We start from the raw sequence: 27,825 nt of genomic DNA on the forward strand, positions 1-27,825 counted from the left end.
TCCTGCCCACCTGGCTAGTGCATCAGAGTTGAGAGTGTTGTCCAAAGCGATCACAAGGAAGCATTCTGGGATAGCTCCCAGAAGCCAATAACATCAAATTGTGTCCGCAATACCTTTAACCCGGGATTGTGATTTCGATTTAAGCGCTACTCCACTTGCCCAGGAGGAGTACAGAAATCGGATTAAAGAGCCCTTTAAATCGAAAAAGCCGGTTTGGTCATGTGGATGGAATCATTTTTTTTTCGAATTAACTCGGCTAATTCTGAAATAACAGACTAGTGTAGACCAGGCCTCAGACCAGATCTACACTACAGACCCACAGTCCTGAGCCACATAGTTATACTGACCTAACCCCTGTGTAGATAGTGCTGGGTTGAAGGAGGAACTTCTTCTCTGGACAAAGCTACTGCCTCTCAGGGAGGTGGATTAACTATGTCAATAGGAGAAGCTCTCCTGTGGATATAGGAGCATCTTCATTTAAGCGATACACTGGCTCAGATGCACCAATAAAGTGTTTTAAGTGTAGACCTGCGCTAAGATACCATTCAAGATGAAGTGTCCCTTAACTTCTCTCCTGTTTTAGGACAAAAAACGGGGGATTAGTGGGTTACAGATTTTTCCTACACATGCGTATCACAACATGTGGTGTACCTCATACAATTAAATGTCCCAATAACAACTATGTGGGTAAAATCAGGCTATCACTATGTTCTTGAATGAACTCACACAGAAAAATAATAAAAGATAAAAACACCCTTTCACCCATGGACAAACATTTTTCAAAAAATGATCACTCCTCATAGTCCCCATCCTTAAAGGAAACCTGCACAACACCTTCACAAGACAAGCCTTGGAGTGTAGATTCATAACTTTGCTAGACACTAAAAATCATGGTCTTAATAAAGACACGGGTTTTATGGTGTCAAGGTTTTTTCCCCACTTTGAACTTTAGAGTACAAGAAGTGGGGAGCTGCATGAACACTTCTAAGCTTAATTACTAGCTTAGGTTTGGTACGCTGCCACCAGCCAGAATTTAGTGTCTGGCACACTTTCTGTTCCTCCAAATCTTCCCTGGGGAATCCAGACCCAAACCCCTTGGGTCTTAAAACAGGGAGAAATTAACCATCCCCCTCCTTTTCCCCCCAGACTTTCCCCTCCCTGGGTTGCCTTGAGAGGCTTCACATCGATCCAAACTCCTTGGATCTTAAAACAAGGAAAAATCAATCAGGTTCTGTAAGCTGGTCGTGTCGGGGCTCGTCCCTCTCAGGCACGGCGGGGAGCCAGGGCGCCTCCTAGCACGCCGCAGTCCGGGTAGGCTTAGCCCCTCTGCAGGTGCTGAGGGGGGTACAGGGTCTGCAAACAGGGTAGAGCCCCGGCCCTCTAGCCGGGGTCGGGGCTCTCAAAGTAAATAAGCCCAGCCCTTGGGCAGGGCGGGGCAGTAAGAGTTCTAGTTAGCCCTGGCCCTCTGGATCAGGGCAGAGCAGTGGCAAAGTCAAAGGGGCCCAGCCCTTGGTTCGGGCGGGGCACCAAACACAAATCTAGTTAGCTCTGGCCCTCTGGATCAGGGCAGAGCAGTGGCAAAGTCAAAGGGGCCCAGCCCTTGGTTCGGGCAGGGCACCAAACACAAGTCTAGTTAGCTCTGGCCCTCTGGATCAGGGCAAAGCAGTGGCAATAGGTGGGAAGAGGGGGAGTCTGCCACCCAGTTACGGGTGGCAGGGGGAACGCAGGCCCTCCCACTCCACTGCGTTCCAGCCCGGAGCCCTAGCAGCGGTCAAGACCCGCTGCGGTCAGTGGGGATCCTGGCCGCAACACACTGACATGGGTTCGGGCTCTTCAGGAACCAAACCAGGGTCGGCTATCCCCGGGCCACTTCCAACCTCCCCCTCTCTAGGTACCTGGTCCTTGCCAGCGTCGTCTGGGGGGTCCCAGACCATGGGCTCCTCCGGGTACCGGTCGTGGGGATGCTCAGACCACTCCTCGGGGTATCGGGCACACGGCAGGTCAGGCCGACGTTCCTCCGGGTACCGGGTCTGAGGCAAGTCCAGCCAGCGCTCCTCTGGGTAGTGGGCGCGAGGCAGGTCCGGCCAGCGCTCCTCTGGATAGTGGGCGCGAGGCAGGTCCGGCCAGCGCTCCTCTGGGTAGTGGGCGCGGGGCAGGCTGGGCCCGGCGGGAGCCCGGGCACCAGCGTCTGTCCTCTCCGGCAGCCTGCTTCCAACTGAGCGCTGGGGCCGGGCTTTTATACTTCCTGTCCCGCCCCTTGACCTCCGGGGGGCGGGGACAGGCAGTGCTGACTCCGCCCACTGAGGCACCTGCTCTGGCTCGTCCCTCTCAGGCGCAGCGGGGAGCCAGGGTGCTTCCTTACTCCCCCCCCCCCAAGGCTGGCTCCCGGGCAACGGGGCCAGGCTCGTCCATGCCCCCCAGGCGGGAAAGGAAGTCTGCGTTGGCGTGGTCCTTCCCCGCCCTGTGGCGGACGGTGAAGGCGTAGGGCTGCATGGCCAAATACCACCGTTGAAGCCACGTGTTGTGGTCTTTCATGCGGTTTAGCCATTGGAGGGCGGAGTGGTCAGTGACCAAGGTGAACGGGGCCCCAAGGAGGTAGTAACGCAGGGCATCGCAGGCCCACTTCGCCGCGAGGGCCTCCTTTTCGACGATTGCATAGTTTTGTTCTCTGGGGAACAGCTTCCAGCTGATATAGAGAACCGGATGCTCCTCCCCATCCACCTCCTGCGAGAGGACAGCCCCGAGCCCGACTTCCGATGCATCTGTCTGTAGGACGAATGGTCGCTGGAAGTCCGGGCTAAACAAGACTGGCTTGCTGCAGAGGCTTGCCTTAAGTGACTGGAAAGCCTCGTCACACTCGGAGGTCCAGCGTACGTGTTGCGGGCTGTCCTTGGTGAGGAGCCCGGTCAAAGGGGCGGCCATTGCTGCAAACTGGGGAATGAACCGCCGATAATATCCCGCCAGCCCCAAGAACTGGCAGACTTGGCGCTTCGTGGTCGGCGGGGGACAAGCAGCAATGGCCTGAACCTTGTGGAGAAGAGGTTTCACTTGTCCATTGCCAACGGTATATCCCAAGTAGGTGGTCTCATGCCAGCCGATGCGGCACTTCTTAGGGTTGGCCGTTAACCCAGACTTCCGCAAGGACCTTAGGACGGCGGCGACCTTATCCAGGTGGGTTTCCCACTGCCGACTATAGATGACCACGTCATCAAGATAGGCTGCGGCGTAGTCGTGATGTGGTTGGAGGAGGCGATCCATCAAGCGCTGGAACGTTGCGGGTGCTCCATGAAGGCCGAAGGGCATCCGCGTGAAGTGGTACAGGCTGGTCGGAGTGGCGAACGCGGTTTTCTCCCGGGAGACCGGATCCAGGGGAATCTGCCAATACCCCTTGCTTAAGTCCAGGGTCGTGATATAGCGGGCCTCTCCCAACCGGGCCAGCAGCTCGTCTATTCGGGGCATGGGGTAGGCGTCAAACTTGGAGACGGCGTTAATGCGCCTAAAGTCGATACAAAAGCACTGGGAGCCATCGGGTTTAGGCACCAGGACGATGGGACTACGCCACTCACTTTGTGACGGCTCAGTTACTCCTAGGTCCAGCATCGCCCATACCTCGTCTTCAACGATTCGCCTTCGGTGATACGGCAGGGGTCTGGTCGTGGCCCGGATCACCACCCCCGGCTCCGTCTGAATTTGATGATAGACCATGGAGGTGTACCCCGGCTGGGCCGTAAAAGTACGAGGGAATGCTTGAAGGAGGCAGCGGGTTTGTTCAAGCTGCTCTTCTGTCAGCATTACCCCAAGCTGGGGTCCCTCGGGGTCTTCCTTGGTGTGTACCTGGGGTCCTAGTTCGGGTTCTGGTGGACAGGGGCTGATCAGCAACCCTTCTCGTTCCCGCCAGGGCTTAAGGAGGTTGACGTGATACCGTTGGAGCTCTTTCTGTCGGTCGGGCTGGCGAATTTCATAGGTGACGGGGCCCACCTTTCGCACCACCTCGTACGGGCCCTGCCATCGAGCCAGGATCTTGGACTCACTGGAGGGGAGGAGGAGTAAGACCCGGTCTCCAGGTTGGAAGTCCCGGGTGCGCACATCCCGGTTGTACGTCTGGGCCTGCACCTCTTGCGCGGCTTTTAAGTTTGCTTGGGCCAGGGTCCCAGCCTGTTTGAGACGCTCCTGGAGCTGGATCACATACTGCAGGAGACCCTGGGCGGGTGAGGGGGTTTGTTCCCAGATCTCCCGCATCAGGTCAAACAGGCCCCGTGGCTGGCGGCCATACAATAGTTCGAACGGTGAGAACTTGGTTGAGGCCTGGGGGACCTCTCGCACCGCCAAGAGCAAGGGCGGGAGTAGCTGATCCCACCGGCGGAGGTCTTCTGGGGGGAATTTCCACAACATATCCTTTAGGGTTCGATTGAACCTCTCCACCAAGCAGTCGGTTTGGGGATGATACACCGAGGTTCGCAGCTGCTTGATCCCCAGGAGCCTGCACACCTGCTCCAACAGCTGTGAGGTGAAGTTGGTTCCCCGATCCATGAGGATCTCCCGGGGCAAGCCGATGCAGGCGAAGACCTTAACCAGCTCGCCTGCGATGGTGCGGGCGGTGATGTTACGGAGCGGGATCACTTCGGGGAACCGGGTAGCATAGTCCAGCATCACGAGTATGTACTGGAACCCCGCAACACTCTTAGGGAGGGGTCCCACCAGGTCCATGGCCACCTGCTCGAAAGGGGTCTCTATTAACGGCATCGGGACCAGTGGTGCCTTGGGCATCCTCGCCGGTGCGGTCAACTGGCAATCCGGGCACGAAGTACAATAGTCCTTCACCTCGCGGTATATCCCTGGCCAATAGAAGCGCCCCAATATTCGGGCTAGGGTCTTTTCGGTACCCAGATGTCCGGCAGCCGAGACGTCATGGGCCAGTTTCATGACCGCCCGCCGATGACAGCGGGGTATGAGGAGTTGTGATCGGGGCTCCCTGGTGTGTGGGTCCCTCTCGGCCCGATACAAGCAGTTCTGTCACAACTCGAAGTGTGGCCACCGGGCAGCTCGTCCGGGATCGAGGATAGTCCCATCCCCGGCGGTGAGCTGTTCATATGCCTCGCTGAGGGTGGGGTCAGCTCTTTGGTCCCGGCAGAAGTCCGTGGGGGCCGAGGGATCCCTGGCCTCGCCCGGGGAAGCATCGTCCCCATCCTCGGCGGCGGGGTGCTCCGGGGGATCCAGCTCATCCTCTTCCATTTCTAGGGGCCCCCGCTCATCGTCCTTCCCTTCTGGGGCCTCTCCTTCCAAGGCCGGTATGGGACCCAGGCCGCCTCCGGCATATCGGCGTAGAACGGCCGGAAACCCGGGCCAGTCCCGGCCCAGGATCACTGGATATGCCAGACTCGGTGCGAGACCTACCACCATCCGTCGGGTCACCCCGTCTATTGTCAGTTGGGCCCAGGCGCTGGGGTACGGCCGTACGTCGCCGTGGATACATTGTAGGCGAATTTCCCCCAGGCATGCATCCGCTGGGGGACCTAAGCAGTTGCGGATTAACGTCTGTCCGCAGCTGGAGTCGAGGAGGGCCACGGTCGGGTACCTCTCAACCACCACGGGCGCCGTAATCTTGGCGGGTTGTCGGCGATGGGCCCGAGCCTCCCCAGAGCAGACTTGGCCAAAGGTACACTCCATTTGGGGGCAGTCCCTCTGGAGATGTCCTGACTTGCCGCAAGAGAAACAAGGCCCTAGGTCGGGTCGTCCTACTCGGGGCCGGGTCCTGGGGGAGTCCCTTGCAGGGTTCCAGGGCACCTTCCGGGGAGCGGGAGTTGGGACTTGGGCCGGCCGTACTGGTAGGGCTGCAGCCCGGGTGGGTGTCGCCTTCTTCTCGGGGTTGGGGCGTTCTAGCCCCGGTGGGGTTGGTTGGCCTGTCGGGCCCACCGGGGCTTCTGCCGCCAGGAAGTCCTCCATCAGGGTGACAGCGACGGCCAGTGTTGCCGGTCGATGACGGAGGACCCAGGCTCTTCCTCGCGATGGAAGGATGTGGGTGAACTGTTCGAGGATCACCTGCTCTGCTAGCTCTTCCGACATTCGACGCTCGGGCTGCAACCACCGCCGGCAGGTCTCCCGCAGTTCCTGGGCCACCATACGAGGCCGGGCCCCCGTGGGGTACGTCAGGCCCCTGAACCGCTGTCAAAACGTCTCTGGGCTCACATCGAGGGCGTCCAGGATAGCGGACTTCACCTGCCTATAGTCCTGGGCGGCCTCGGCAGACAGGCCTCGATAGACTGCCTGGGCCACTCCGGTCAGGTACGGGGCCAGGATGGAGGCCCATTGGTCAGGATTCCACCCCGCAATGGTGGCCACCCGCTCAAAGGTGATCAGGAAGGCCTCAGGGTCATCACCAGGGCCCATCTTGGTCAGTCGGATCGGTGGGCGGGGCCCCGGGCCCTCATCGGTGCCCCTCGACTGGACCCCCTCTCGGAGTCCCCACTCCGCTGCCAGGTGCTGGAGGCATTTCAGCTGGAACTCCTGCTGCTGCTGAACCAGGTCCTGGATCAGCTGGCGCTGTTGCGTCCTCAGCTGCTCGATGAGCTGCTGCTGAAACTGGGCGGCCTGCTGCTCCTCTTGCCGTCGTGACTGCGCCGCCTGCTGCCGATCCTGGTTCTCGGTCAGGAGGGCGGCGAGTTGGGACAGGTTCGTCTTGGGGGAGGGGGCTCCCTCTCCCGCAGCTCCCTGTTCACCGGCGTTAAGGGTCCGCGCCCACATCCTGGGCGATAGACCCCCAGTGGTGCTTCCACGTGTAAGCCGGTCGTGTCAGGGCTCGTCCCTCTCAGGCGCGGCGGGGAGCCAGGGAGCCTCCTAGCACACCGCAATCCGGGTAGGCTTAGCCTCTCTGCAGGTGCTGAGGGGGGTACAGGGTCTGCAAACAGGGTAGAGCCCCGGCCCTCTAGCCGGGGTCGGGGCTCTCAAAGTAAATAAGCCCAGCCCTTGGGCAGGGCGGGGCAGTAAGAGTTCTAGTTAGCCCTGGCCCTCTGGATCAGGGAAGAGCAGTGGCAAAGTCAAAGGGGCCCAGCCCTTGGTTCGGGCGGGGCACCAAACACAAGTCTAGTTAGCTCTGGCCCTCTGGATCAGGGCAGAGCAGTGGCAAAGTCAAAGGGGCCCAGCCCTTGGTTCGGGCGGGGCACCAAACACAAGTCTAGTTAGCTCTGGCCCTCTGGATCAGGGCAGAGCAGTGGCAAAGTCAAAGGGGCCCAGCCCTTGGTTCGGGCGGGGCACCAAACACAAGTCTAGTTAGCTCTGGCCCTCTGGATCAGGGCAGAGCAGTGGCAATAGGCGGGAAGAGGGGGAGTCTGCCACCCAGTTACGGGTGGCAGGGGGAATGCAGACCCTCCCACTCCACTGCGTTCCAGCCCGGGGCCCTAGCAGCGGTCAAGACCCGCTGCAGTCAGTGGGGATCCTGGCCGCAACACACTGACATGGGTTCGGGCTCTTCAGGAGCCAAACCAGGGTCGGCTATCCCCGGGCCACTTCCAACCTCCCCCTCTCTAGGTACCTGGTCCTTGCCAGCGTCGTTTGGGGGGGTCCCAGACCATGGGCTCCTCCGGGTACCAGTCGTGGGGAAGCTCAGGCCACTCCTCGGGGTAAATCGGGCACACGGCAGGTCAGGCCGACGTTCCTCCGGGTACCGGGTCTGAGGCAAGTCCAGCCAGCGCTCCTCTGGGTAGTGGGCACAGGGCAGGTCCGGCCAGCGCTCCTCTGGGTGGTGGGCGCGGGGCAGGTCAGGCCAGCGCTCCTCTGGGTAGTGGGCGTGGGGCAGGCTGGGCCTGGCGGGAGCCTGGGCACCAGCGTCTGTCCTCTCCGGCAGCCTGCTTCCAACTGAACGCTGGGGCCGAGCTTTTATACTTCCTGTCCTGCCCCTTGACTTCCGGGGGGCGGGGACAGGCAGTGCTGACTCCGCCCACTGAGGCACCTGCTCTGGCTCGTCCCTCTCAGGCGCGGCGGGGAGCCAGGGCGCCTCCTTACAGGTTCTTAAAAAGAAAGCTTTTAATTTAAGAAAGAAAAAGTAAAAATTATCTCTGTAAAATCAGGATGGAAAATGGTTTACAGGGTACTCAGATTCATGTAGATTAGAGGGACCCCCCGGCCCCAGCCTTAGTTCAAAGTTACAGCAAACAGAGGTAAAAATCCTTCCAGCAAAAGAACCATTTACAAGTTGAGAAAACAAACATAAGACTAATCAGCCTTGCCTGGCTATTTCTTACAATCTTGAAACATGAAAGACTGATTCAGAAAGATTGGAAGAGCCTAGAATGATGACCCGTCCCTCTCAGTCCCAAGAGTGAACAACGAACCAAACAAAAAACACAAACAAAGACTTCCCTCCACCAAGATTTGAAAGTATCTTGTCCCCTTATTGGTCCTCTGGTCAGGTGTCAGCCAGGTTTACTGAGCTTCTTAACCCTTTACAGGTAAAAGAGACATTAACCCTTAACCATCTGTTTATTACATATGGCTTATTACAACAATTTGTAATTCCTAACTCCCCCCTTTTTTTCCTATGACTATGGAGTGTTAATGGGCCACTTTATCTTGATAGGTCCCTTAGAATATTCACTAACTATTTATGCTAAACTATCTGTTTGATTTTGTATTTAGCTATGACACTCTAAGTCTATGTCTACACTACCTCTTATGTTGGCAAAACTTACTGGGGTGGAATATTCACACATGAGCTGTGGCCAAAAGAGCTAATGTGATTCTTGGATGAGTAAATACAGAAATCTCAAGTAGGAGCTGAGAGGTTATTTAATGTCTGTATTTGGCACTGGTGCAACTGCAGCTGTAATACTATGTCCTGTTCTGGTGCCTGCAATTCAAGAGGGATGTAGATGAATTGGCGAAAGTTCAGAGAAGAGCTTTGAGAATGATTAAAGGACTACAAAACATACCTTACAGTGATAGATTGAGCTCCTTGTGTCTATTTAGCTTAACAAACAGAAGGTTGAGAAGGGACTTGATTACAGTCTATAAGTCAGTGGTGTGCAACCTGCAGCCCGTCCGGGTAATCTGTTAGCAGGTCGCCAGTCAGTTTGTTTACATTTGCACAGCTACCTGCAGCACCCAGGTACACATTTTTAATAGTGAGAGTAATTAACCATTGGAACAATTGATCAAGAGCCATGGTGGATTCTCCATCACTGGCAATTTTAAATCAAAATAAACTATTTTTCTAAAAGGTCTGCTCTAGGAAGTATTTTGGGGAAATTCTGTCGCCAGTATTCTTGGAATCTATGAATCAGCACTGCATGCCTGTTTTTCTCTTTCATGGAAATCTCTAACTAAGGACACAAATATCAAACTGTGACTCTAGGCACCTCTGTGTTCACACCCTACACACTGCGGCAATATTTGTACTAAATATGCTTTGTGAGGTATATGAACAGTGGTTATTAATATCATTGCAAAATGCATTTGCTAACATTATATGTGAAGTTATGAATACTCTCAGTATGCTGTGTAAGACCAGATAGCCTAGCCTAGGTAAAGGTAATAAACAGGTCTGTCCTAGACAAAAGATTGTGGGTTTATCTCAATTTGCATATTAGAAGTAAACAAAGCCATCAAGCTAAACCAGTGAGTGTTATCCTGATCCTGAACTCAAAAGACAGAGAATTAACACGGCACACAAGACAGAATCCCTCTGGGGATAGCAGGAACACAGAGAGACTTCATCTTTATTCTTCACCTTAGGAGACAAAGGAACAAACAATTTGATTTCCGTGATGGGCCCTGGCCAGGGTGGCCAGTAAAAGCTGGACATGAAACTGAGGGTGAGAGAAACCATCTTAAACAAAGATTGTATCTTGCTAGATTAAGTTTTAAACCTTTGGATGAGTGTTTTCACTTTTATTTGCTTGTAACTATTTCTTTCTTTAGTTCTTTTACTTAGTATCACTTAATCCATGTTCTTTTGTCAATAAAATTTATTTTATCTTCATTATAAATTATAAGTGCTGTGTAAGTTCAGTAAAGGGAGTGCTTCTAGACAGCTAACGGAATATAGTTTTATTGCCCATGTACGGGAAGCAAATCTAACACTTTCTGTGAGGATCAGCAAGAGGGACAGGTTTTATGTAGTAGGACTATTATGGGTTGAATTCAGGACTGGAAGCATATTAAGGTCAGCTTGCAAGGAGGAACAAGGTTGGGTGTAGCCAGGGTGAGGCTTGTGGACTGCTGACAGGCTGTTGTGGGTCAGAGCTCTGGACCAAAACTGCACGGCCAAAAAACACCCAGGGTTACATGGCTGATGGTGATTGAACCCCTCAGAGGCCTGTGTGAACCCAAAATATCACACAAGTATTAGAGCATTGTTGTGGGCCTAATGACTGGTGTCACATTTAGGTATTATTCAGGAAATAACCTAATGCAATAGGTAGCAAGTGAGGCCTAGTCTACACTACGCGTTTAAACCGATTTTAGCAGCGTTAAACTGATTTAACGCTGTACCCGTCCACACTACGAGGCCCTTTATATAGATATAAAGGGCTCTTTATATCGGTTTCTGTACTCCTCCCCAACGAGAGGAGTAGCGCTAAAATCAGTATTACCATATCGGATTAGGGTTACTGTGGCCGCAAATTGATGGTATTGGCCTCCGGGTGGTATCCCACAGTGCACCATTGTGACCGCTCTGGACAGCAATCTCAGCTCGGATGCAGTGGCCAGGTAAACAGGAAAAGCCCCGCGAAATTTTGATTTTCATTTCCTGTTTGCCCAGCGTGGAGCTCTGATCAGCACGGGTGGCAATGCAGTCCCAAATCCAAAAAGAGCTCCAGCATGGACCGTACAGGAGATACTGAATCTGATTGCTATATGGGGAGACAAATCTGTTCTATCAAAGCTCCGTTACAGAAGACGAAATGCCAAAGCGTTTGAAAAAAAAATCTCCAGGCTACACAGTGCTGCATGACAAGCGTAATGGGAAGCCAGAGACTCAAATGGACGCTCATGGAGGGAGGGAGAGGGTACTGAGGACTCCAGCTATCCCACAGTCCCTAGCAGTCTCCGAAAAGTATTTGCATTCTTGGCTGAGCTCCCAATGCCTGTAGGTTCAAACATATTGTCTGGCATGGTTCAGGGAATAGCTCGTCAATTTACTCCCCCCGCCCCACGTGAAAGAAAAGGGAAAGAAATCATTTCTTGACTTCTTTCAACGTCACCCTATGTCTACTGAATGCTGCTGGTAGACGCGATGCTGCAGCAGTGAAGAGAAGTCTCCACTCCTCTCCCCTCCCCGGTGGCAGACGGTGCAGTAGGACTGGTAACCGTCCTTCTTATCAACCAGTGAGTGCTCCTGGCTGGCTTCAGGTGAGTCTGGCCGGGGGCGTCTGGGTGAAAATAGGAATGACTCCCGGTCATTCCCAGTAGATGGTACAGAATGGCTGGTAACCATCTTCATCATAGCAACTGGGGGCGGAGCTTCAAGATTCTGTACTGCCTGGACTATCATAGCAGTGGGATGCTGGGCTCCTCTCCCCCACACTGCTTAATGTCCTGCCTGGACTATCTTAGCACCGGGAGGCTGCCTCCCCCTCATTTTATGTCACTAAAAACTAGTGTTTCTTATTCCTGCATTCTTTATTACTTCATGACACAAATGGGGGGGACACTGCCACGGTAGCCCAGGAAGGTTGGGGGAGGAGGGAAGCAACGAGTGGGGTTGTTGCAGGGGCACCGCCCGTGAATGGCATGTAGCTCATCATTTCTGCGGGATCTGACACAGAACAGCTGTACTCTCTGATACACTGCTTCTCTAGTACATTTGCCCCATATTCTAGGCAGGACTGACTCTATTTTTAGAAACCATAAAGGAGGGATTGACTCGGGGAGTCATTCCCAGTTTTGCTTTTGCGCCCCCGGCCGATCTCAGCCAGGGGCACCCATGATAGCAGCAGACAGCACAGAAGGACAGATAACCGTCATATCATGGCCAAATTACACTGGCAGCAGAAGGTACAGAACGACTGGTAACCATCTCTGCTATCATGCAAAAGCAAATGAATGCTGCTGTGTAGCGCTGGAGTATCGCCTCTGTCCGTGGAATCCAGTACACATACGGTGACTGTAAAAAAAAAAGCTGAACGGGCTCCATGGTTGCCGTGCTATGGCGTCTGCCAGGACAATCCAGGGAAAAAGGGCGCGAAATGATTGTCTGCTGTTGCTTTCCTGGAGAAAGGAATGACTGACGACGTTTACCCAGAACCACCCACGACAATGATTTTTGCCCCATCAGTCACTGGGCTCTCAACCCAGAATTCTAAGGGGCGGAGGAGACTGCGGGATCTATGGGATAGCTACGGAATAGCTACCCACAGTGCAACGCTCCGGAAATCGACGCTAGCCTCAGACCATGGACGCACACCGCCAAATTAATGTGCTTAGTGTGGCCGTGTGCACTCGACTTTATACAATCTGTTTTATAAAACAGAATAACGGAATAATCCCATAGTGTAGACGTACTCTGAGAGTGATGCAGTACTTTGTTACCTATCTTTCTGAGAATGAAATAGTTTTGCAGGGACATTTCATGTTTGTCTTTGAAGGAACAATGCTGCCTTGGTGTAGCTTTCAAAGCTTCCTGTGAATATTTTTCTAATGAAAGTTTTATAAATGCGTGTCCCCTGAACTGTAGGGCTGTTTTTACTAACCATGTTGGTGCACAAAACGGTTGAAAGTAAATGAGCTACAGCTTGCTGGGTATGAGGCTAAGCAAACAGAACCTAGTGAGGTGAAATCCATTTAATTATAATGTGTTAATATCACAACAATTTTGTGAAGTGACAGTTTTGTACTGTGATCCATTCATTTTAAATGTGTTTTCCAAATGAATGAATAACCACACAAGTCTGTAGTTCAGTTCTAAGATGCAGGTAACCATAGTTACTTTTGTTGCTTAGCAACACCTTTTATAACACTGAGTGTTTGTACTAATGTCACTTTCTACATGAGGGGCCAAATTCAGCTTTAAGTTACAGCACTGTAAAGCCAGAATAACTCCATTGTGTTCAACGGAGTCTTTTGGATTTATAGTATTGTCAATGCGATTAGAGTTGGGCTCAGTGGTTTTGTTTGAAAGACTCCGAGAATGCTGTTCAGCAAAAGATGTTAGTTCATATTCTGATCTCCATTCCATGGGTGTAAATCTATAGTAGCTTCACTGTATTGAGAACCTGAGCTCAGCTGTGTTACTAGCTAAGTGTGGAACAAGTGCTGAAAAAACATCCACACAGCTTGTTCTCCATAAATAGGAACAAAAATCCACATATGGGGCAGCATTTCTGAGGTTTCTCAGCAGAGATGTAGAAGAGCTATTAACAAACTCTGGGCCAGATCCTCATCAGCTTCATTGAATTCAATGGAGTGATGCTAATTTACACTATTCTAGGCTATAGCCATATATATTTTAAACACCATACTTACATAAAGGCTGAGATTGAGATTCATATTAATGTAAGTCTGGCATAAGTCTATTGCACTAGAGTAAGTGAGAATAGAACTTGGCCCTTAAAGTACTTTTTGAAGCACAAATATCATTTAAGTCAATACAAAGGGAAAAAGAGGCAGAAAAAAAGGCCTGAGTCTGGGTCCACTTACAATTTTATTCTACATCTCCATTGACTTCAGAAGATCTACTCCTGATTTATTCTGCTGTACAATGAGATATGGTACAGGATCTGTTGTTTAAAATTGGCTGGGGTGGGGGGGGGGAAGAGGTCAGTTTTCAGATTGGCATGATGAATATGTTGACTACAAAAGGACCATTTGTGTGAATATGGGCTGTAGGATCAGACCCATCCTTTGGTATCTACTGAGGGGTAGAGAATTGTGGAGTTGTACTAAATCATAAGTTAAAGCAGATTAGGGTGTAAATCAGTAACTGGTTCTTGACAGAAGTCACGGAAAGAAGCCCAAAATGTAAAGGGAGAAAGCAGGTCAATTTACAGGAGTGGGGGTATGGGGAGGAGACAGGGAAGAGGGCACGTTGGAATTTTGCTATTTTATCTTTGCTTTAAATATTTACTCATAGACTCATAGACTCATAGGTCAGAAGGGACCAATCTGATCATCTAGTCTGACCTCCTGCACAAGGCAGGCCACAGAACCCCACCCATCCAATTTTATACAACCCCTATCCCAGGACCGAGTTATTGAAATCCTCAAAAATGGTTTGAAGACCTCAAGCTGCAGAGACACCACCAGCAAGCGACCCGTGCCCCACGCCGCAGGGGAAGGCGAAAAACCTCCAGGGCACCTGCCAATCCGCCCTGGAGGAAAATTCCTTCCCGACCCCAAATATGGCGATCAGCTAAACCCTGAGCATGTGGGCAAGAGTCACCAGCCAGCACCTAAGAAGGAGTTCTCCGCAGCAACTCAGTACCCATCGCATGCAACATCTCCCCGCAGACCATTGAGCAGACCTGTCTGGTGGTAATTCAAGATCAATTGCCCAAATTAACGATCCTATCATAACATCCCCTCCATATACTTATCAAGCTTTGTCTTAAAGCCAGGAAAGTCTTTTGCCCCTACTACTTCCCTCGGAAGGCTATTCCAGAACTTCACTCCTCTAATGGTCAGAAACCTTCGTCTAATTTCAAGTCTAAACTTCCTAATATCCAGTTTATACCCATTCATCCTCGTGGCTACATTAGTACTAAACTTAAATAATTCCTCTCCCTCCCTAACGTTAACCCCCTTGATATATTTATATAGGGCGAGCATATCCCCCCTCAGCCTTCTTTTGGCCAGGCTAAACAAGCCAAGCTCTTTGAGTCTCCTTTCATAAGGCAGTTTTTCCATTCCTCGGATCATCCTCGTAGCCCGTCTCTGAACCTGTTCCAGTTTGAATTCATCCTTCTTGAACATGGGACACCAGAACTGCACACAGTATTCCAGATGGGGTCTCACCAACGCCGTATACAACGGTACTAACACCTCCTTATCCTTGCAGGAAATACCCCGCCTGATGCATCCCAAAATCGCATTTGCTTTTTTAACAGCCGTATCACATTGGCGACTCATAGTCATCCTGCTATCAACCAGTACCCCAAGGTCCTTCTCTTCCTCCGTCGCTTCCAACTGATGCGCCCCCAACGTATATCCAAAATTCTTATTATTAATTCCTAAATGCATGACCTTGCACTTTTCACTATTGTATTTCATTCTATTTCTATTACTCCAGTTTACAAGGTGGTTCAGATCTTCCTGAATAGTATCCCTGTCCTTCTCCGTGTTAGCAATACCCCCCAGCTTCGTGTCATCCGCGAACTTTATTAGCACATTCCCGCTCTTTGTGCCAAGGTCAGTAATAAAAAGGTTAAATAAGATCGGTCCCAAAACCGATCCTTGAGGGACTCTACTGGTGACCTCCTTCCAGTCCGACAGTTCACCTTTCAATACGACCCTCTGGAGTCTCCCCTTTAACCAGTTCCTTATCCACCTTACAACTTTCATATTCACTCCCAGCTTTTCCAATTTAACTAACAGCTCCCCGTGCGGAACCGTGTCTAAAACATGGTACTTCAGTTTTCTTGATACATTGTATTTAGAGATGTCTTTTAAAAAACCCAGTATCTTAACTTGGGTGCAAACTAATTAAAATTATTTTTTATTGGACCAAACCTGAAAGGGCTTCTGCTTTAGGCCCAAATACAGCAACTTCACACATAGCATAAATTCACCGAGACCAAGTCTTGCTTTGTAGGGAGTAGCAGACACATGTTAGGCCAAATAATAGGAGGCAATAGGAACAAACAAACGGAGTCAGTTTCATTGCTCACAGTTCTAAGCCTGCCTTTCCAGGCAGCACTCTGTTAGAAAGAAACTCTATTTTTTGTTTTCCTCTCAGGGCCACACCACCACTGCTTTTCTGGCTTTCTCACGGCTATTTCAACTGCTTTCTGCTTCTGACATGTAGAAACATACACAGGTGCAATCCAATCAGTGCCTGGCACTGTGGTTGTAATCTGTTTTCCCTTATTTCTCCCTCAGTTAGAGCTTACTTGTGCTTTCCATAAGGCTAGTGCTTTAGGTCGTGGCTTCTATTATTTCAGCTAACTTAGTCCATAAAGGGCCTTAATTGCTTTTTCCATTTAGCCAGAAGAATGAGAGCTAGCAGTCCTCTCAGCTTCAATAAGTTCTGTGATTGCCCAGAGATCAAAGACGTGGCTACCAAGCATAACTTCCATCATAACAGTCCTTTTACGAGGGCTTTCTTCCTTTTTCTGGAGTTTGGCTCTTATTGTTCAGTATTAACAATACATGCCAGGATTCTGCCGTGGGCCCGTTCAGTCACACGTGAGAGAGAAGGTGTGGGCCAAGGTCATGTTGTGAGCAGAAATTCCAGGAGGAATTCTGGCACCACGCAGAACTCCTTCTGGTCGCTTCTACAGAGCATAGTGGGGTGGTTGTTTCTTCACTGTTTGAAAGGTGCAGCATGCAATCAACTCTGCATGCAGTGATGGTGATATTGGTAAGGATATGGCCCTCATTCTGCTACCTTTCCTCAACTCTTTTAGGATATGTATTAACCACAGAAGAATTAAACAAATGCAGGACCATTCTCCCCTATGAGATTCTGATGCTTCTATGCAGTAGAAGGCAGAAACATCAACTTGTGCCATTCTACTTTGTGCTTCCATAGAGGGTCTGCCCAGAAGTTGCCCCAATAGTAAATGATCTTCTCACTCATTTCTAGACACTGTTTAGAGATCTATCACCTTCTTTCCATACCTTCTCTTTCAGCCCTCTTTCCTCTCCTATTTTTCATTTTCCATATTCAATAATTGCACTTTACAACTACTTCCTAATATCCACCCTTGTGCTGCTTGTCTATCCTGTGTTTGTCTGTCTGTCCTCATCACTGACCAGCTGTATTTTTTGCCTCCCACATTGTTCCTGATAAAAGGCTTCATGGTTGAATATCATTTAATTTTTGTGTGTATATTTAAGATAAGATTTCCCTTTGCTCCATTTGCTGCCAATATAATGATGCAACTCCTCTCTGTTTTGTTCCCAGATAGGTATTGCCATATACCTTAATAAAATGATATTGGACTCTGCTTACAAAAGAGTGCTTCTACAGTATCTTAATGCTTTCACAGGAAGCTTAACAGCTTGCAGAGCAATAAGTGGCAAATGTTTAGTACAACATTATGCCAGCTTGAGGACAAACTGTTCCTCTTAGGAATGTTTTCAGCATTAAATTAGAGGAAAATCGCTTTGCAGAATGTGAATTCTTGGAGGGAGTTGGAGTGATTGCCACTTAGTTGCATTGCTAGCATCTTTAATTCTGAAGCATCTCCCAAGGTTTTTTTAGATCAAATGTTACATACATTCAGTGTCAGAAAAAGATAAACTTGTAATTAACTGGCTCACAGGTGTGAGGATTCCATTTGGGTATATGAGGCAGTAAATCTCCTTCCATATCTGAGACTGCAGACATTATTCCACTTGCTCATCTAGATGCCAAGATGATATTGGGGAGGGAGACAGAGGGGTTAAAGGCAGTTGACATGCATGAGCAAAGGCTAACAGCAAAGCTGAAAACACCATAAAGCAGAGAGAGAGGGAGGATAACTTAAACAGTGACTGTTCAGCTGTGAAACAGATGCTATGACATACCATATATAGTGCATATCACCTAAGGACTATGGATATTAGTGAATTAACACTGAATTTAACAAAACAAGAACAAAGGAATTGGATTTAGTGCACTTCCGTTCATTCTCTCAGGTGGCAAAAATGTGATTATTAGCAATTGAAAATGTCTTGATCTGTGATTTTCTAGATCATTGTTTCTTAATCCAAGAATCAAAAATTGGGCTGGTTTCTTGTCATTGCAAGAGACCCTGGTTAGTTTTGGGTTCTGGGATAGTGGATGCTGGATGAAAGCTGGTGGGGTTTACTTGGTAGAAGATCCTAGATCACTTGAATGGTGCTGAATGATTATTTGAGCTATAAGGTTTGCTGGGTCAGGGGATTTTAGGGGATTTTCATCATCAAATAGGTGTGTTTTTAATGGTGTCCTGCAAGAATTGGTTCTTGGCACTATACTATTTAACATTTTTATCAATGACCTGGAACAAAACATAAAATCATCACTGATGAAGTTTGCAGATGGTACAACAATTGGGGGAATGGCAAATAATGCAGAGGACAGGTTACCAGTACAGAGTGATCTTGCTTGCTTGGTAAGCTGAGCACAAGTAAACACAAGTTTTACTACAACTAACTGTAAATGTATACATCTTACTGGGAAGCAGTGACTCTTGGAAAAAAAATTGGGGCTCATGATGGATAATCAGAAGATCCTGAGATCCCAGTACAATGCTGTGGCCAAAAGGACTAATCTGGTTCTTGGATTCATAAGCAAGGGAATCTCAAGCAGCAGTAGCCAGGTCATTTTACCTCTGTATTTGGCACTGGTGCGACCACTGCTGGAATACTGTGTCCTGTTCTGGTGTGTGATGTTCAAGAGGATGTTAATAAATTGGGCCTGGTCTACACTTCACAGTTAGATCAATGCAAGACAGCTTACAGTGACCTAGTTATGCATGTGTCTACACTTAAATTGGTCTCCTGAAGATGTAAGCACCCGGTTATGCTGGCATAGTAACACCACCTCTCTGAGCATCGTAGAGCCATGGTCAATGTAGTTTGGTCGAAGCAATGCAAGAGTAGATACTGAGTTAGTTATGTTGATTTTAATTGACCTCCTGCAGCTGTCCCACGATGCCCCACACTGACTACTCTAGTCACCATTGTGAATTCCACAGCCCAGGGACAGACTCTCCTCCCATTTAAAGTCCCACAATTTTTTGAAGTATCTTTTCCTGTTTTCCTGACTTGGTGAGCACACCTAGCAGCTCTCCACTGTTGAATGCAACTGACCAGCTGACAATGCCGGTTACACTCTCCAGATGTGCTCCTGCCTAGAATAGACAGGAGATACTGGATCTCCTGAGCTTGTGGGGAGAAGAGGTTGTACAGACACAGCTCTGAACCAGCTGTAGAAACATTGAACTCTCTGAGTAGATTGCTCAGGGTTGCAGGAGAAGGGCTACAAGAGGGATGAACCACAGTGCCATGTGAAAATGAAGGAACTGCAGCAGGCATACCAGAAGGCCAGGAAGGCCAACAATCGATCTGGTGCAGAGCAGCAGATTTGTTGCTTTTACAAGAAGCAGCATCTTATACTTGGTGGAGATCCCCCAGCACTGTTGATACCACCAAGAAGTCCAAGTCATAGGCCATGGCTGTGAACAGTGAGGAGGAGGAGATGGTGGAGGAGGAAGAGAAGGAGGAGGAGTATGGAGGAAAGGCGACTGGGGATCTAGCTGCACAGTGAGCCAGGGCCTGTTTTTGTCTCCACTTCAGTCCAGCCAGTCAATCGTGGGCGAGTCCAATGCAGGGGAAGGAACCTCAGATAAATTTGTAGATAAATTTTCAATTACATGAATGACACTCCCAAAGTATCAGGGTGTTTTCATTCATTCATTCATTCATTCATTCAAAATAATCTTTTGCTTTCATTAATTTCACTGTGCTAGAAGAGGTAGTGGTACAACCAAGAGAGGCAGAATTGCTATCTGCTTTTCATTCCTCTCTAGAGTTAGGTGGCAGTGCAGTGGCATGAGGAGCAGTGTGTTTATGTACACGGGGACGTCCTTTAAATACTCCTGAGAGATGTTGATGAAACTTTCATGGAGGGACTCTGCAATCCTCTGCCAAAGTTTCTAAAGAGGGCTTCTTTATTTCTTACTCCATGGTAAATCTCCTTCCATATCTGAGTGTAGGGGACAATTTCCTGGTGCAAGTGCTAGAGGAACCAACTAGGGGCAGAGCTCTTCTTGAGCTGTTGCTCACAAACAGGGAAGAATTAGTAGGAGAAGCAAAAATGGATGGGAACCTGGGAGGCAGTGACCATGAGATGGTCTAGTTTGGGATCCTGACATGAGGGAAAAAGGAGAGCAGCAGAATACAGACCCTGGACTTTAGAAAAGCAGACTTTGACTCCTTCAGGGAACTGATGGGCAGGATCCCCTGGGAGAATAACATGAAGAGGAAAGGAGTCCAGAAGAGCTGGCTGTATTTAAAAGAATCCTTATTGAGGTTGCAGGAACAAACCATCCCGATGTGTAGAAAGAATAGTAAATATGGCAGGCGACCAGCTTGGCTTAACAGTGAAATCCTTGCTGATCTTAAACACAAAAAAGAAGCTTACACGAAGTGGAAGATTGGACAAATGACCAGGGAGGAGTATAAAAATATTGCTCAAGCACGCAGGAGTGAAATCAGGAAGGGCAAATCACACTTGGAGTTGCATCTAGCAAGGGATGTTAAAAGTAACAAGAAGGGTTTCTTCAGGTATGTTAACAACAAGAAGTAGGTCAAGGAAAGTATGGGCCCCTTACTTAATGAGGAAGGCAACCTAGTGACAGAGGATGTGGAAAAGCGAATGTATTCAATGCTTTTTTTGCCTCTGTCTTCACGAACAAGGTCAGCTCCCAGACTACTGCACTGGGCAGCATAGTATGGGGAGGAGGTGACCAGCCCTCTGTGGAGAAAGAATTGGTTCAGGACTATTTAGAAAAGCTGGATGAGCACAAGTCCATGGGGCCGGATGCACTTCATCCAAGGGTGCTAAAGGAGTTGGCGGATGTGAATGCAGAGCCATTGGCCATTATCTTTGAAAACTCATGGCGATCGGCGGAGGTCCCGGATGACTAGAAAAAGGCTAATGTAGTGTCCATCTTTAAAAAAGGAAAGAAGGAGGATCCATGGAACTACAGGTCAGTCAGCCTTACCTCAGTCCCTGGAAAAATCATGGAGCAGGTCCTCAAGGAATCAATTCTGAAGCATTCAGAGGAGAGGAAAGTGATCAGGAACAGTCAGCAAGGATTCACCAAGGGCAAGTCATGCCTGACTAACCTAATTGCATTCTATGATGAGATAACTGGGTCTGTGGATGAGGGGAAAGCAGTGGATGTTATTCCTTGACTTTAGCAAAGCTTTTGATACGGTCTCCCACAATATTCTTGCCAGCAAGTTAAAGAAGTATGGGCTGGATGAATGGACTATAAGGTGAATAGAAAACTGGCTAGATTGTCTGTCTCAATGAGTAATGATCAATGGCTCCATGTCTAGTTGGCAGCTGGTATCAAGTGGAGTGCACCAAGGGTTGGTCCTGGGGCTGGTTTTGTTTAATATCTTCATTAATGATCTGGAGGATGTTGTGGACTGCACACTCAGCAAATTTGCAGATGACACTAAACTGGGAAGAGGAGTAGATACACTGGAGGGTGGGGATAGGATACAGAGGAACCTAAACAAATTAGAGGATTGGGCCAAAAGAAATCTGATGAGGTTCAACAAGGACAAGTGCAGAGTCCTGCACTTAGGATGGAAGAATCCCATGCACTGCTACAGACTAGGGACCAAGTGGCTAGGCAGCAGTTCTGCAGAAAAGGACCTAGTGGTTACAGAGTAAGTAAAGCTGGATATGAGTCAACAGTGTGCCCTTGTTGACAAGAAGGCTAACAACATTTTGGGCTGTATAAGTAGGAGCATTGCCAGCAGATTGAGGGAGGTGATCATTCCCTTCTATTTGCCATTGGTGAGACCTCATCTGGAGTTCTGTGTCCAGTTTTGGGCCCCACACTACAAGCAGGATGTGGAAAATTTGGAAAGAATCCAGCGGAGGGCAACAAAAATGATTAAGGGGCTGGAGCATATGATTTATGAGGAGAGGCTGAGGGAACTGGGATTGTTTAGTCTGAAGAAAAGAAGAATGAGGGGGGATTTGATAGCTGCTTTCAATTACCTGAAAGGGGATTCCAAAGAGGATGGAGCTCAGCTGTTCTCAGTGGTACTGCCAGTATTCAGTGACATTGCCTTATACTATCAAAACTGAGCAATTCCCTTCTCATTCCCCACTCCCCCGACTCAAACTCACCATGGCTGGTGCTGTAGCTAGTGCTGTGCACAAGGAAGCCCACACAGAATTGAGAATGTAGTGATTAAGGCCATGTTTACACTAGAACTTATGTTGGCAAACCTTTGTTGCTCAGGGGTGTGAAACAAACCCCCATCCCCAACAACATAAGTTTTGACAGCATAAGTACTCGTGTGCACAGCACTATGTCAGAGGGAGACGCTCTCTCGAAGACAGAGCTACTGCCTCATTGTGTGGGTTTTATGGTGTTGACAGGTGAGTTCTCTACATTGGCATAACATGATAACATGAGTTCTCTTACAGTGGCACAGTCTTATCGGTACAGCTGTGCCACTGCAAGCTTGTAAGGGAAGGCATGGCCTAGTACTTTAGGTGACCAAGGGGAGTGAGTTCTTAAATTTCACTTTCTGTAGTGAATAGGCTCACAATAGTGCCTTTGTGTGTTATATCCTCAGTTGCTGCCATTACGGCCTTCAGGATCTCTCCCTGCACACCTGAGGAATGCATGAGCCAGTTAAGAAATATAAAGAAGAGGATGACAGATCAATGAAATCCTGCAAGTCAGTGCTGCATCAGACCATAAACACTGGGCTTGGAGGATGAACATGGCAGACAGTTTGGAGAAAGAAAGAGTACAGAGGGGAAAGTCTCAGGAGTCCCAGCAGAAAAAGGAAAGTAAGATGCACCAGGACATAATGGGGCTTCTCAGGATGTGTCTATGCAGCAATGTAAGCCTAGGGTTAATGGGACTTGAGTCAGCTGACCTGTGTCAGGGAACCCTGGTCTTGAGCATTGCATACACATTGCATTTTAACCCTAGGTTAAAATTTTTTTAACTCATGCTCGAACCTAGGGCTCTGGCATCCACACTGTAGTGCACAAACCTGACTCAAGCCCCCCCCCCCAATGTTAACACTCTAACCCTATGAACATTGTGCATTATGGTAAAACTCTACTGCCCCCATGGTTCCTAACTGTGATGGTTCTGCTGATGGGACTCAGGTGTCCATAAGGACCATATGAGAACATAAACTGCATAATTTGCTCTGTTGGTGGCTATTTCAATAAAATGACTATAGTTTGAGAAGGCTTTATACTGAACTACCATCTAATGTGAGAACAGGGCTCTCTACCTCTAGACTGTGTCACGTTTACATTGTTACCCGGGGTTCTTTCAACCCAATGTTGTTGGTAACTTCACTCTGTGTGAGGTGGTGTCAGGAAATAAATCAGTGGAGACACAGCAGTCTGATAGATAGATGGCTGGCACAAGCAGTACAGTACAGTACAAGAGTGCTCTCACTTAAAGCCAGTTGTGAGCTGGAGCCAGTTCGCACTGTTCACATGAATCGGTTGTTAAATTCTGAAGCAGTTTTAGAACTGGTTGTTAACCTGCTTCCCTGCAAGGGGGCGCTGCAGCTTTAATGGACGCCGGCCAGGAAGTGATGTAATTCCTCCTCCGGCTGCTGGGGGCGCTGCACTGTGGGAGCCATGTGGGCACCTGACCCTGGGCATGGGCCCTATTGCTGCTGCTGCTCCCCGACCCCTGACCCTGGGGTTCCCACGGCTGCCTGGTGGGTTCCCAGCTGCTCTGCTGGGCCTGGGCTGCGTCCTGCTGCTTGGCTACTCTGAGCCACTTGCCCCGTGAGTACCTGCCACCTTGCCCATAGCCAGCCCCTGCCACACCCCCTGCCCTGCCTGTAGCCAGCCCCCCACCCCCTGCCCGCAGCCAGCCTCTGCTGCACCCCCTGCCCGAAGCCAGCCAGCCCTGCAATCCTCTATCTCAGCCAACCCCCGATGCACCCCCCTGTGGCCCTGCCCGAAGCCAGCCAGCCCCCTCGCCCTGTTTCCAACCAGCCCCGCACCTCCCTGCCCTGCCTGCAGCCAGTCTCTGCCCTGCCTCTAGCTAGCCCCACATCCCTCCGTCTCCAGCCAATCTGGCACCCTCCTGTCTCCAGCCAGCTCCACATCCCCTGCCCTGCCCACAGCCAGCCCCGCACCCCCTGCCTCCAGCTAGCCCTGCCCCAAGCTCCCGTTTGCAGCCGGCCCCACGTCCACTGGTGCACTCCAGTTCCCAGGGCAGTAACCCTGCTCACCTGCTTCAGTGAGGGGGGCAGGGAGCAGCTGGGACCCACACATGTGCACACCCTAGAGTGACTGGACAGCAAGTGTGAAAAATCGGGACGGGGTGAGGGTTAATAGGAGCCTATATAAGAAAAAGACCCCAAAATCGGGACTGTCCCTATAAAATCGGGACATCTGGTCACCCTAGCACACCCCCAGGGAGTGGTGAGGACCCACACATATGAAACGGAGCTCATTTTTAGTTCAGGGCCATCTTTTAAAAAAAGAACTTTAGGTAGGATTAACATACAGCCGTATTTTCCTGGACATGTCAGGCTTTTTGGTTCTTAAATCACGGTTTGCACTCCCCCCGGGAAAATACGGGCATATGGTAACCCTATTGATACAAAAAATACATACTGTGGCACATCCCTTAAGTCAGAACATTTTATAGGGAACCGGCTGTTAAGATTTTGGCAGCTCATCACTGCTTAAAGCTGTATTTTATTTAGTCTCAAGCACTTATACATGTTCACAGCAGGTTAGTAAAACATCCTCAATCCCCAATAATTACCAAAGTTTGGAGTGACTTTTGAATGGTACAGAGAGATTGGCCTATCTTTCAGCTGCTGTTTGGGGCTCTAAACTGAGTCCATGATCCCGAAGACTCCAAACCTGTCCCATCTTATTTACGTTAGTAGACAATGAGACATCAATCAAAAAACTTGTTAGGCTAGTAGTTTTAAAAGCTAAGCAAGAAGTTTCTTCAGATTACTAATTAGCCAGATGTGTTCCTGCAGGGTTTCCATGTCTTGAGGCTCTTACAGATCCCAGAAGGCAAATATAGATAAGCTTCTTGCTTTCCTCTTAACAATCAGACCCCAGCATGTCCAACAGAGATTTTATCAGGGAGGGGTACAGGGTCAGGCAAAGGCTGAGCAAAAGGATTAGTCCTCCTGGGTTAGTCATACTAAGGCTGCACAGGCCTGCAAAAAGGCCTATTAGTTTTGGCTTGCTGTTAGCAAAGAGTATGATAATCAATATTACCTAATGATAGTGGTCCCTGGCCTTTTACTGGTCTGTCAAAATCACCCTGTACAACATCAGCCGGAAAACCCCCATGTGCACCTGTTATGAGGATAATCAGGACATCAGTCTGCAGGGCTGTCAAACTATTAAAATGAAACTTTGCAATTCTTCATTTTTAAAATAGGATGTTCAATTAAGGCATTTTTATTTGGTTGGTTTTGTATTTGTTTTTATCTGTTTGGTTTGAAGTTTGACTTAAAATGTATATTTCAGAGGAAAAACACACACACTCCCCAGCCTGTCAGCTGCTGGCTGCACAGCGCTGAAGTGCACCCCCAGGGCTTGGGGTGCAGTGTGCTCCAGCACTCCCATGGGGATCCCCTATCCCTGCCCTCACTGCTCCTCAGGAGGCTGTTGGGAAATTTTGGGGCTGGCTTCCACTCGCCACCTTGACAGTACAGGGCCAGGTTAACCTTTTGTGGGCCCAGTGACAAGCTTATCTGTGGGCCCCCACAGGGGCAATGGAGCATGGTGCGGGGAGGTCAGTCCCCGGAACGAGGGGCTGGCCAGTCGCATTGGGCATGGCATGGTGGGAGCGGCCTGCTCTGCCCAGCCCAGTGCAAGGGCACAGTATACAAATTGGCAGTTGCCAGACGCACACTTGCCCACCCAGTCCTGTGCTGCCAGCGTGCCCCTTCCCTTCGGTGGTGGGCCCATGCTGCGTCACACAGCCTCTAACTCTCTATGCCCAACGTCCCCCGGAACTGGTATTCCAGCAGCCCCCCCCACAAATGCACAGTGCCTTGCACCCCCCTTCGCAGCATCCCTCCTCATAGCCAGACCACTACTGCCCAAGGCACTTCCCCACAGCCCCACCACCACAACTACACAGCAACCCACTCAGACCCCCGCACTGCCCAGCACACAGCCCTCACCCAACAGATCCCCCACTGTTTAGCACCCAAAACACACAAACCTCCCCTACTGCCCAGCAGCCCCACTGCTTCCCAGCCCAGCACTCCACAAATCCCCCAGAGACCCACTCCCTCACACTCTGCCCCACAGCCACACTCACCGGCCCTGCTGGGAGGTCACTTTGTTTGACAGGCTAAGTGGGCAGTGCGGCCGTGGCCAGTCCAGTGCCAGGGTGGGGAATCGCTCCGGCTTCTCGGCAGTGGTGCAATCAGCCAGCCTAGGGTCTGCCCCTGCCCTGGCTGGGCTCCCTCAGGACTCACTTGCCTGGAGGTAGGGTGACCATACGTCCCATTTTGGCTGAGATAGTTCCCTTTTTAAGCTGTATCCTGGCTGTCTTGACTTTTTTTTGACAAAAACGGGCATTTATCCCATTTGCTTTTGCCAACTGATCAGTTAGCAGGAGCAAATGAAGAAATGCCCAGTTTACCAAAAATCCTGGTGCACCCTTCCCCAGTAGGATGTGGAGGAATGTGTGTGTGGGGGGTGGTGATGTGAGGAGTCAGGCAGTGGGCTTGGGGAGTCAGCCCCAGCCCTGGGTGGAATGGAGCTCGGTGGAGGGAGGTTGTGGCCAGCCCCAGCCCTTGGCAGCAGTGCAGGGAGCTCAGGGGGGTGTCGGCCACAGGTCCTGCAGCAATGTGGTGTGTGGGGAGCTGGGAAGGGGTCAGCAGGGCCGGCTTTAGCAAGTGCGGGGCCCGATTCAAACAGTTTCAATGAGGCCTCAGCAGGGATGACTAAAAAAAAAAAAAACCACGTAAAAAAAACACATGGGGCTTGTACTCACCGGGCGGCGCTCCTAGTCTTCGGCGGCGGGTCCTTCACTCACTCTGGGTCTTCGACGGCACTGAAGGACCTGCTGCCAAAGTACTGCCGAAGACCCGGAGCGCCGCCGGGTGAGTAAAAATTAAAAAGGAGCCTCTAGCCAGGGAAGGGATTCTCGGCCTCTTGCCCCCTCAGCAGCCCTGCCACTGGGCTTGGGGCCCTCTTCGGCACGGGTCCCGATTCGGGGAAATTGGTGGAATAGGCCTAAAGCCGGCCCTGGGGGTCAGCCTCAGCTCCTGGCAGCGGCGTGGGGAGCTCGTGGGGGAGGAGTCAGCTCCAGCCTCTGGCTGCGGCGTATGGAGCTCAGGGAGGGGAGGAGAGGCCAGTCCCCAGCAGCGCGGAGCTGGGGGTGGGTCAGCAAACCTAGCCACACGGCATGGGGCTCCAGCTCTCTCAGTCCAGCTATGGTCAGGGCGGGAGAGGAGCTGGAGGACTGGGGTAGGGGACAGAGAGGAACCCTTGGCCAGTCTGCAACCCAACAGGAACGAGCAGTGGGTGGGTGGGGGACAGAGGACAGAGAAGAGTTGGCAGGGCCTCAGAGTGCGGCCCAAGCAGAGAGAGCCAGGGTCCCTTCTAAGCTTGGGCCTGGTGCCATGGCACCACAGGCACCATTGTAAACCCTGTACTGTGACAGTGCATGCTGCCTGGGAACCTCTGCACACGTAGCCTCAGGGAAGGCAGAAGAGACCTCAGAGCAAGGGACAAGAGCAGAGTGGGGACCAAGTGGCTTGCCTGCAGGGAGGGAAGAGTGGCAGAGCTTCCAGCTCAGCATGTCTGGGTGAGGGATGACTCCCAAAATCCCAGTGGCTAGGAGCCACCTCCTGCCTGCCAGCTTTGCTCCCTGCTGTGAGCAAGCTCTGCACAGTAACAAAGAGGAGCCAGAACCAGAACTACCACGAGAGGAGCAGGAACAGGGAGTGTGCTCAGCCAGGCAGTTATAGTTC

The sequence above is a fragment of the Gopherus flavomarginatus genome, chromosome 4 (genome assembly GCF_025201925.1).
Source record: "Gopherus flavomarginatus isolate rGopFla2 chromosome 4, rGopFla2.mat.asm, whole genome shotgun sequence".
Taxonomy (NCBI): domain Eukaryota; kingdom Metazoa; phylum Chordata; order Testudines; family Testudinidae; genus Gopherus; species Gopherus flavomarginatus.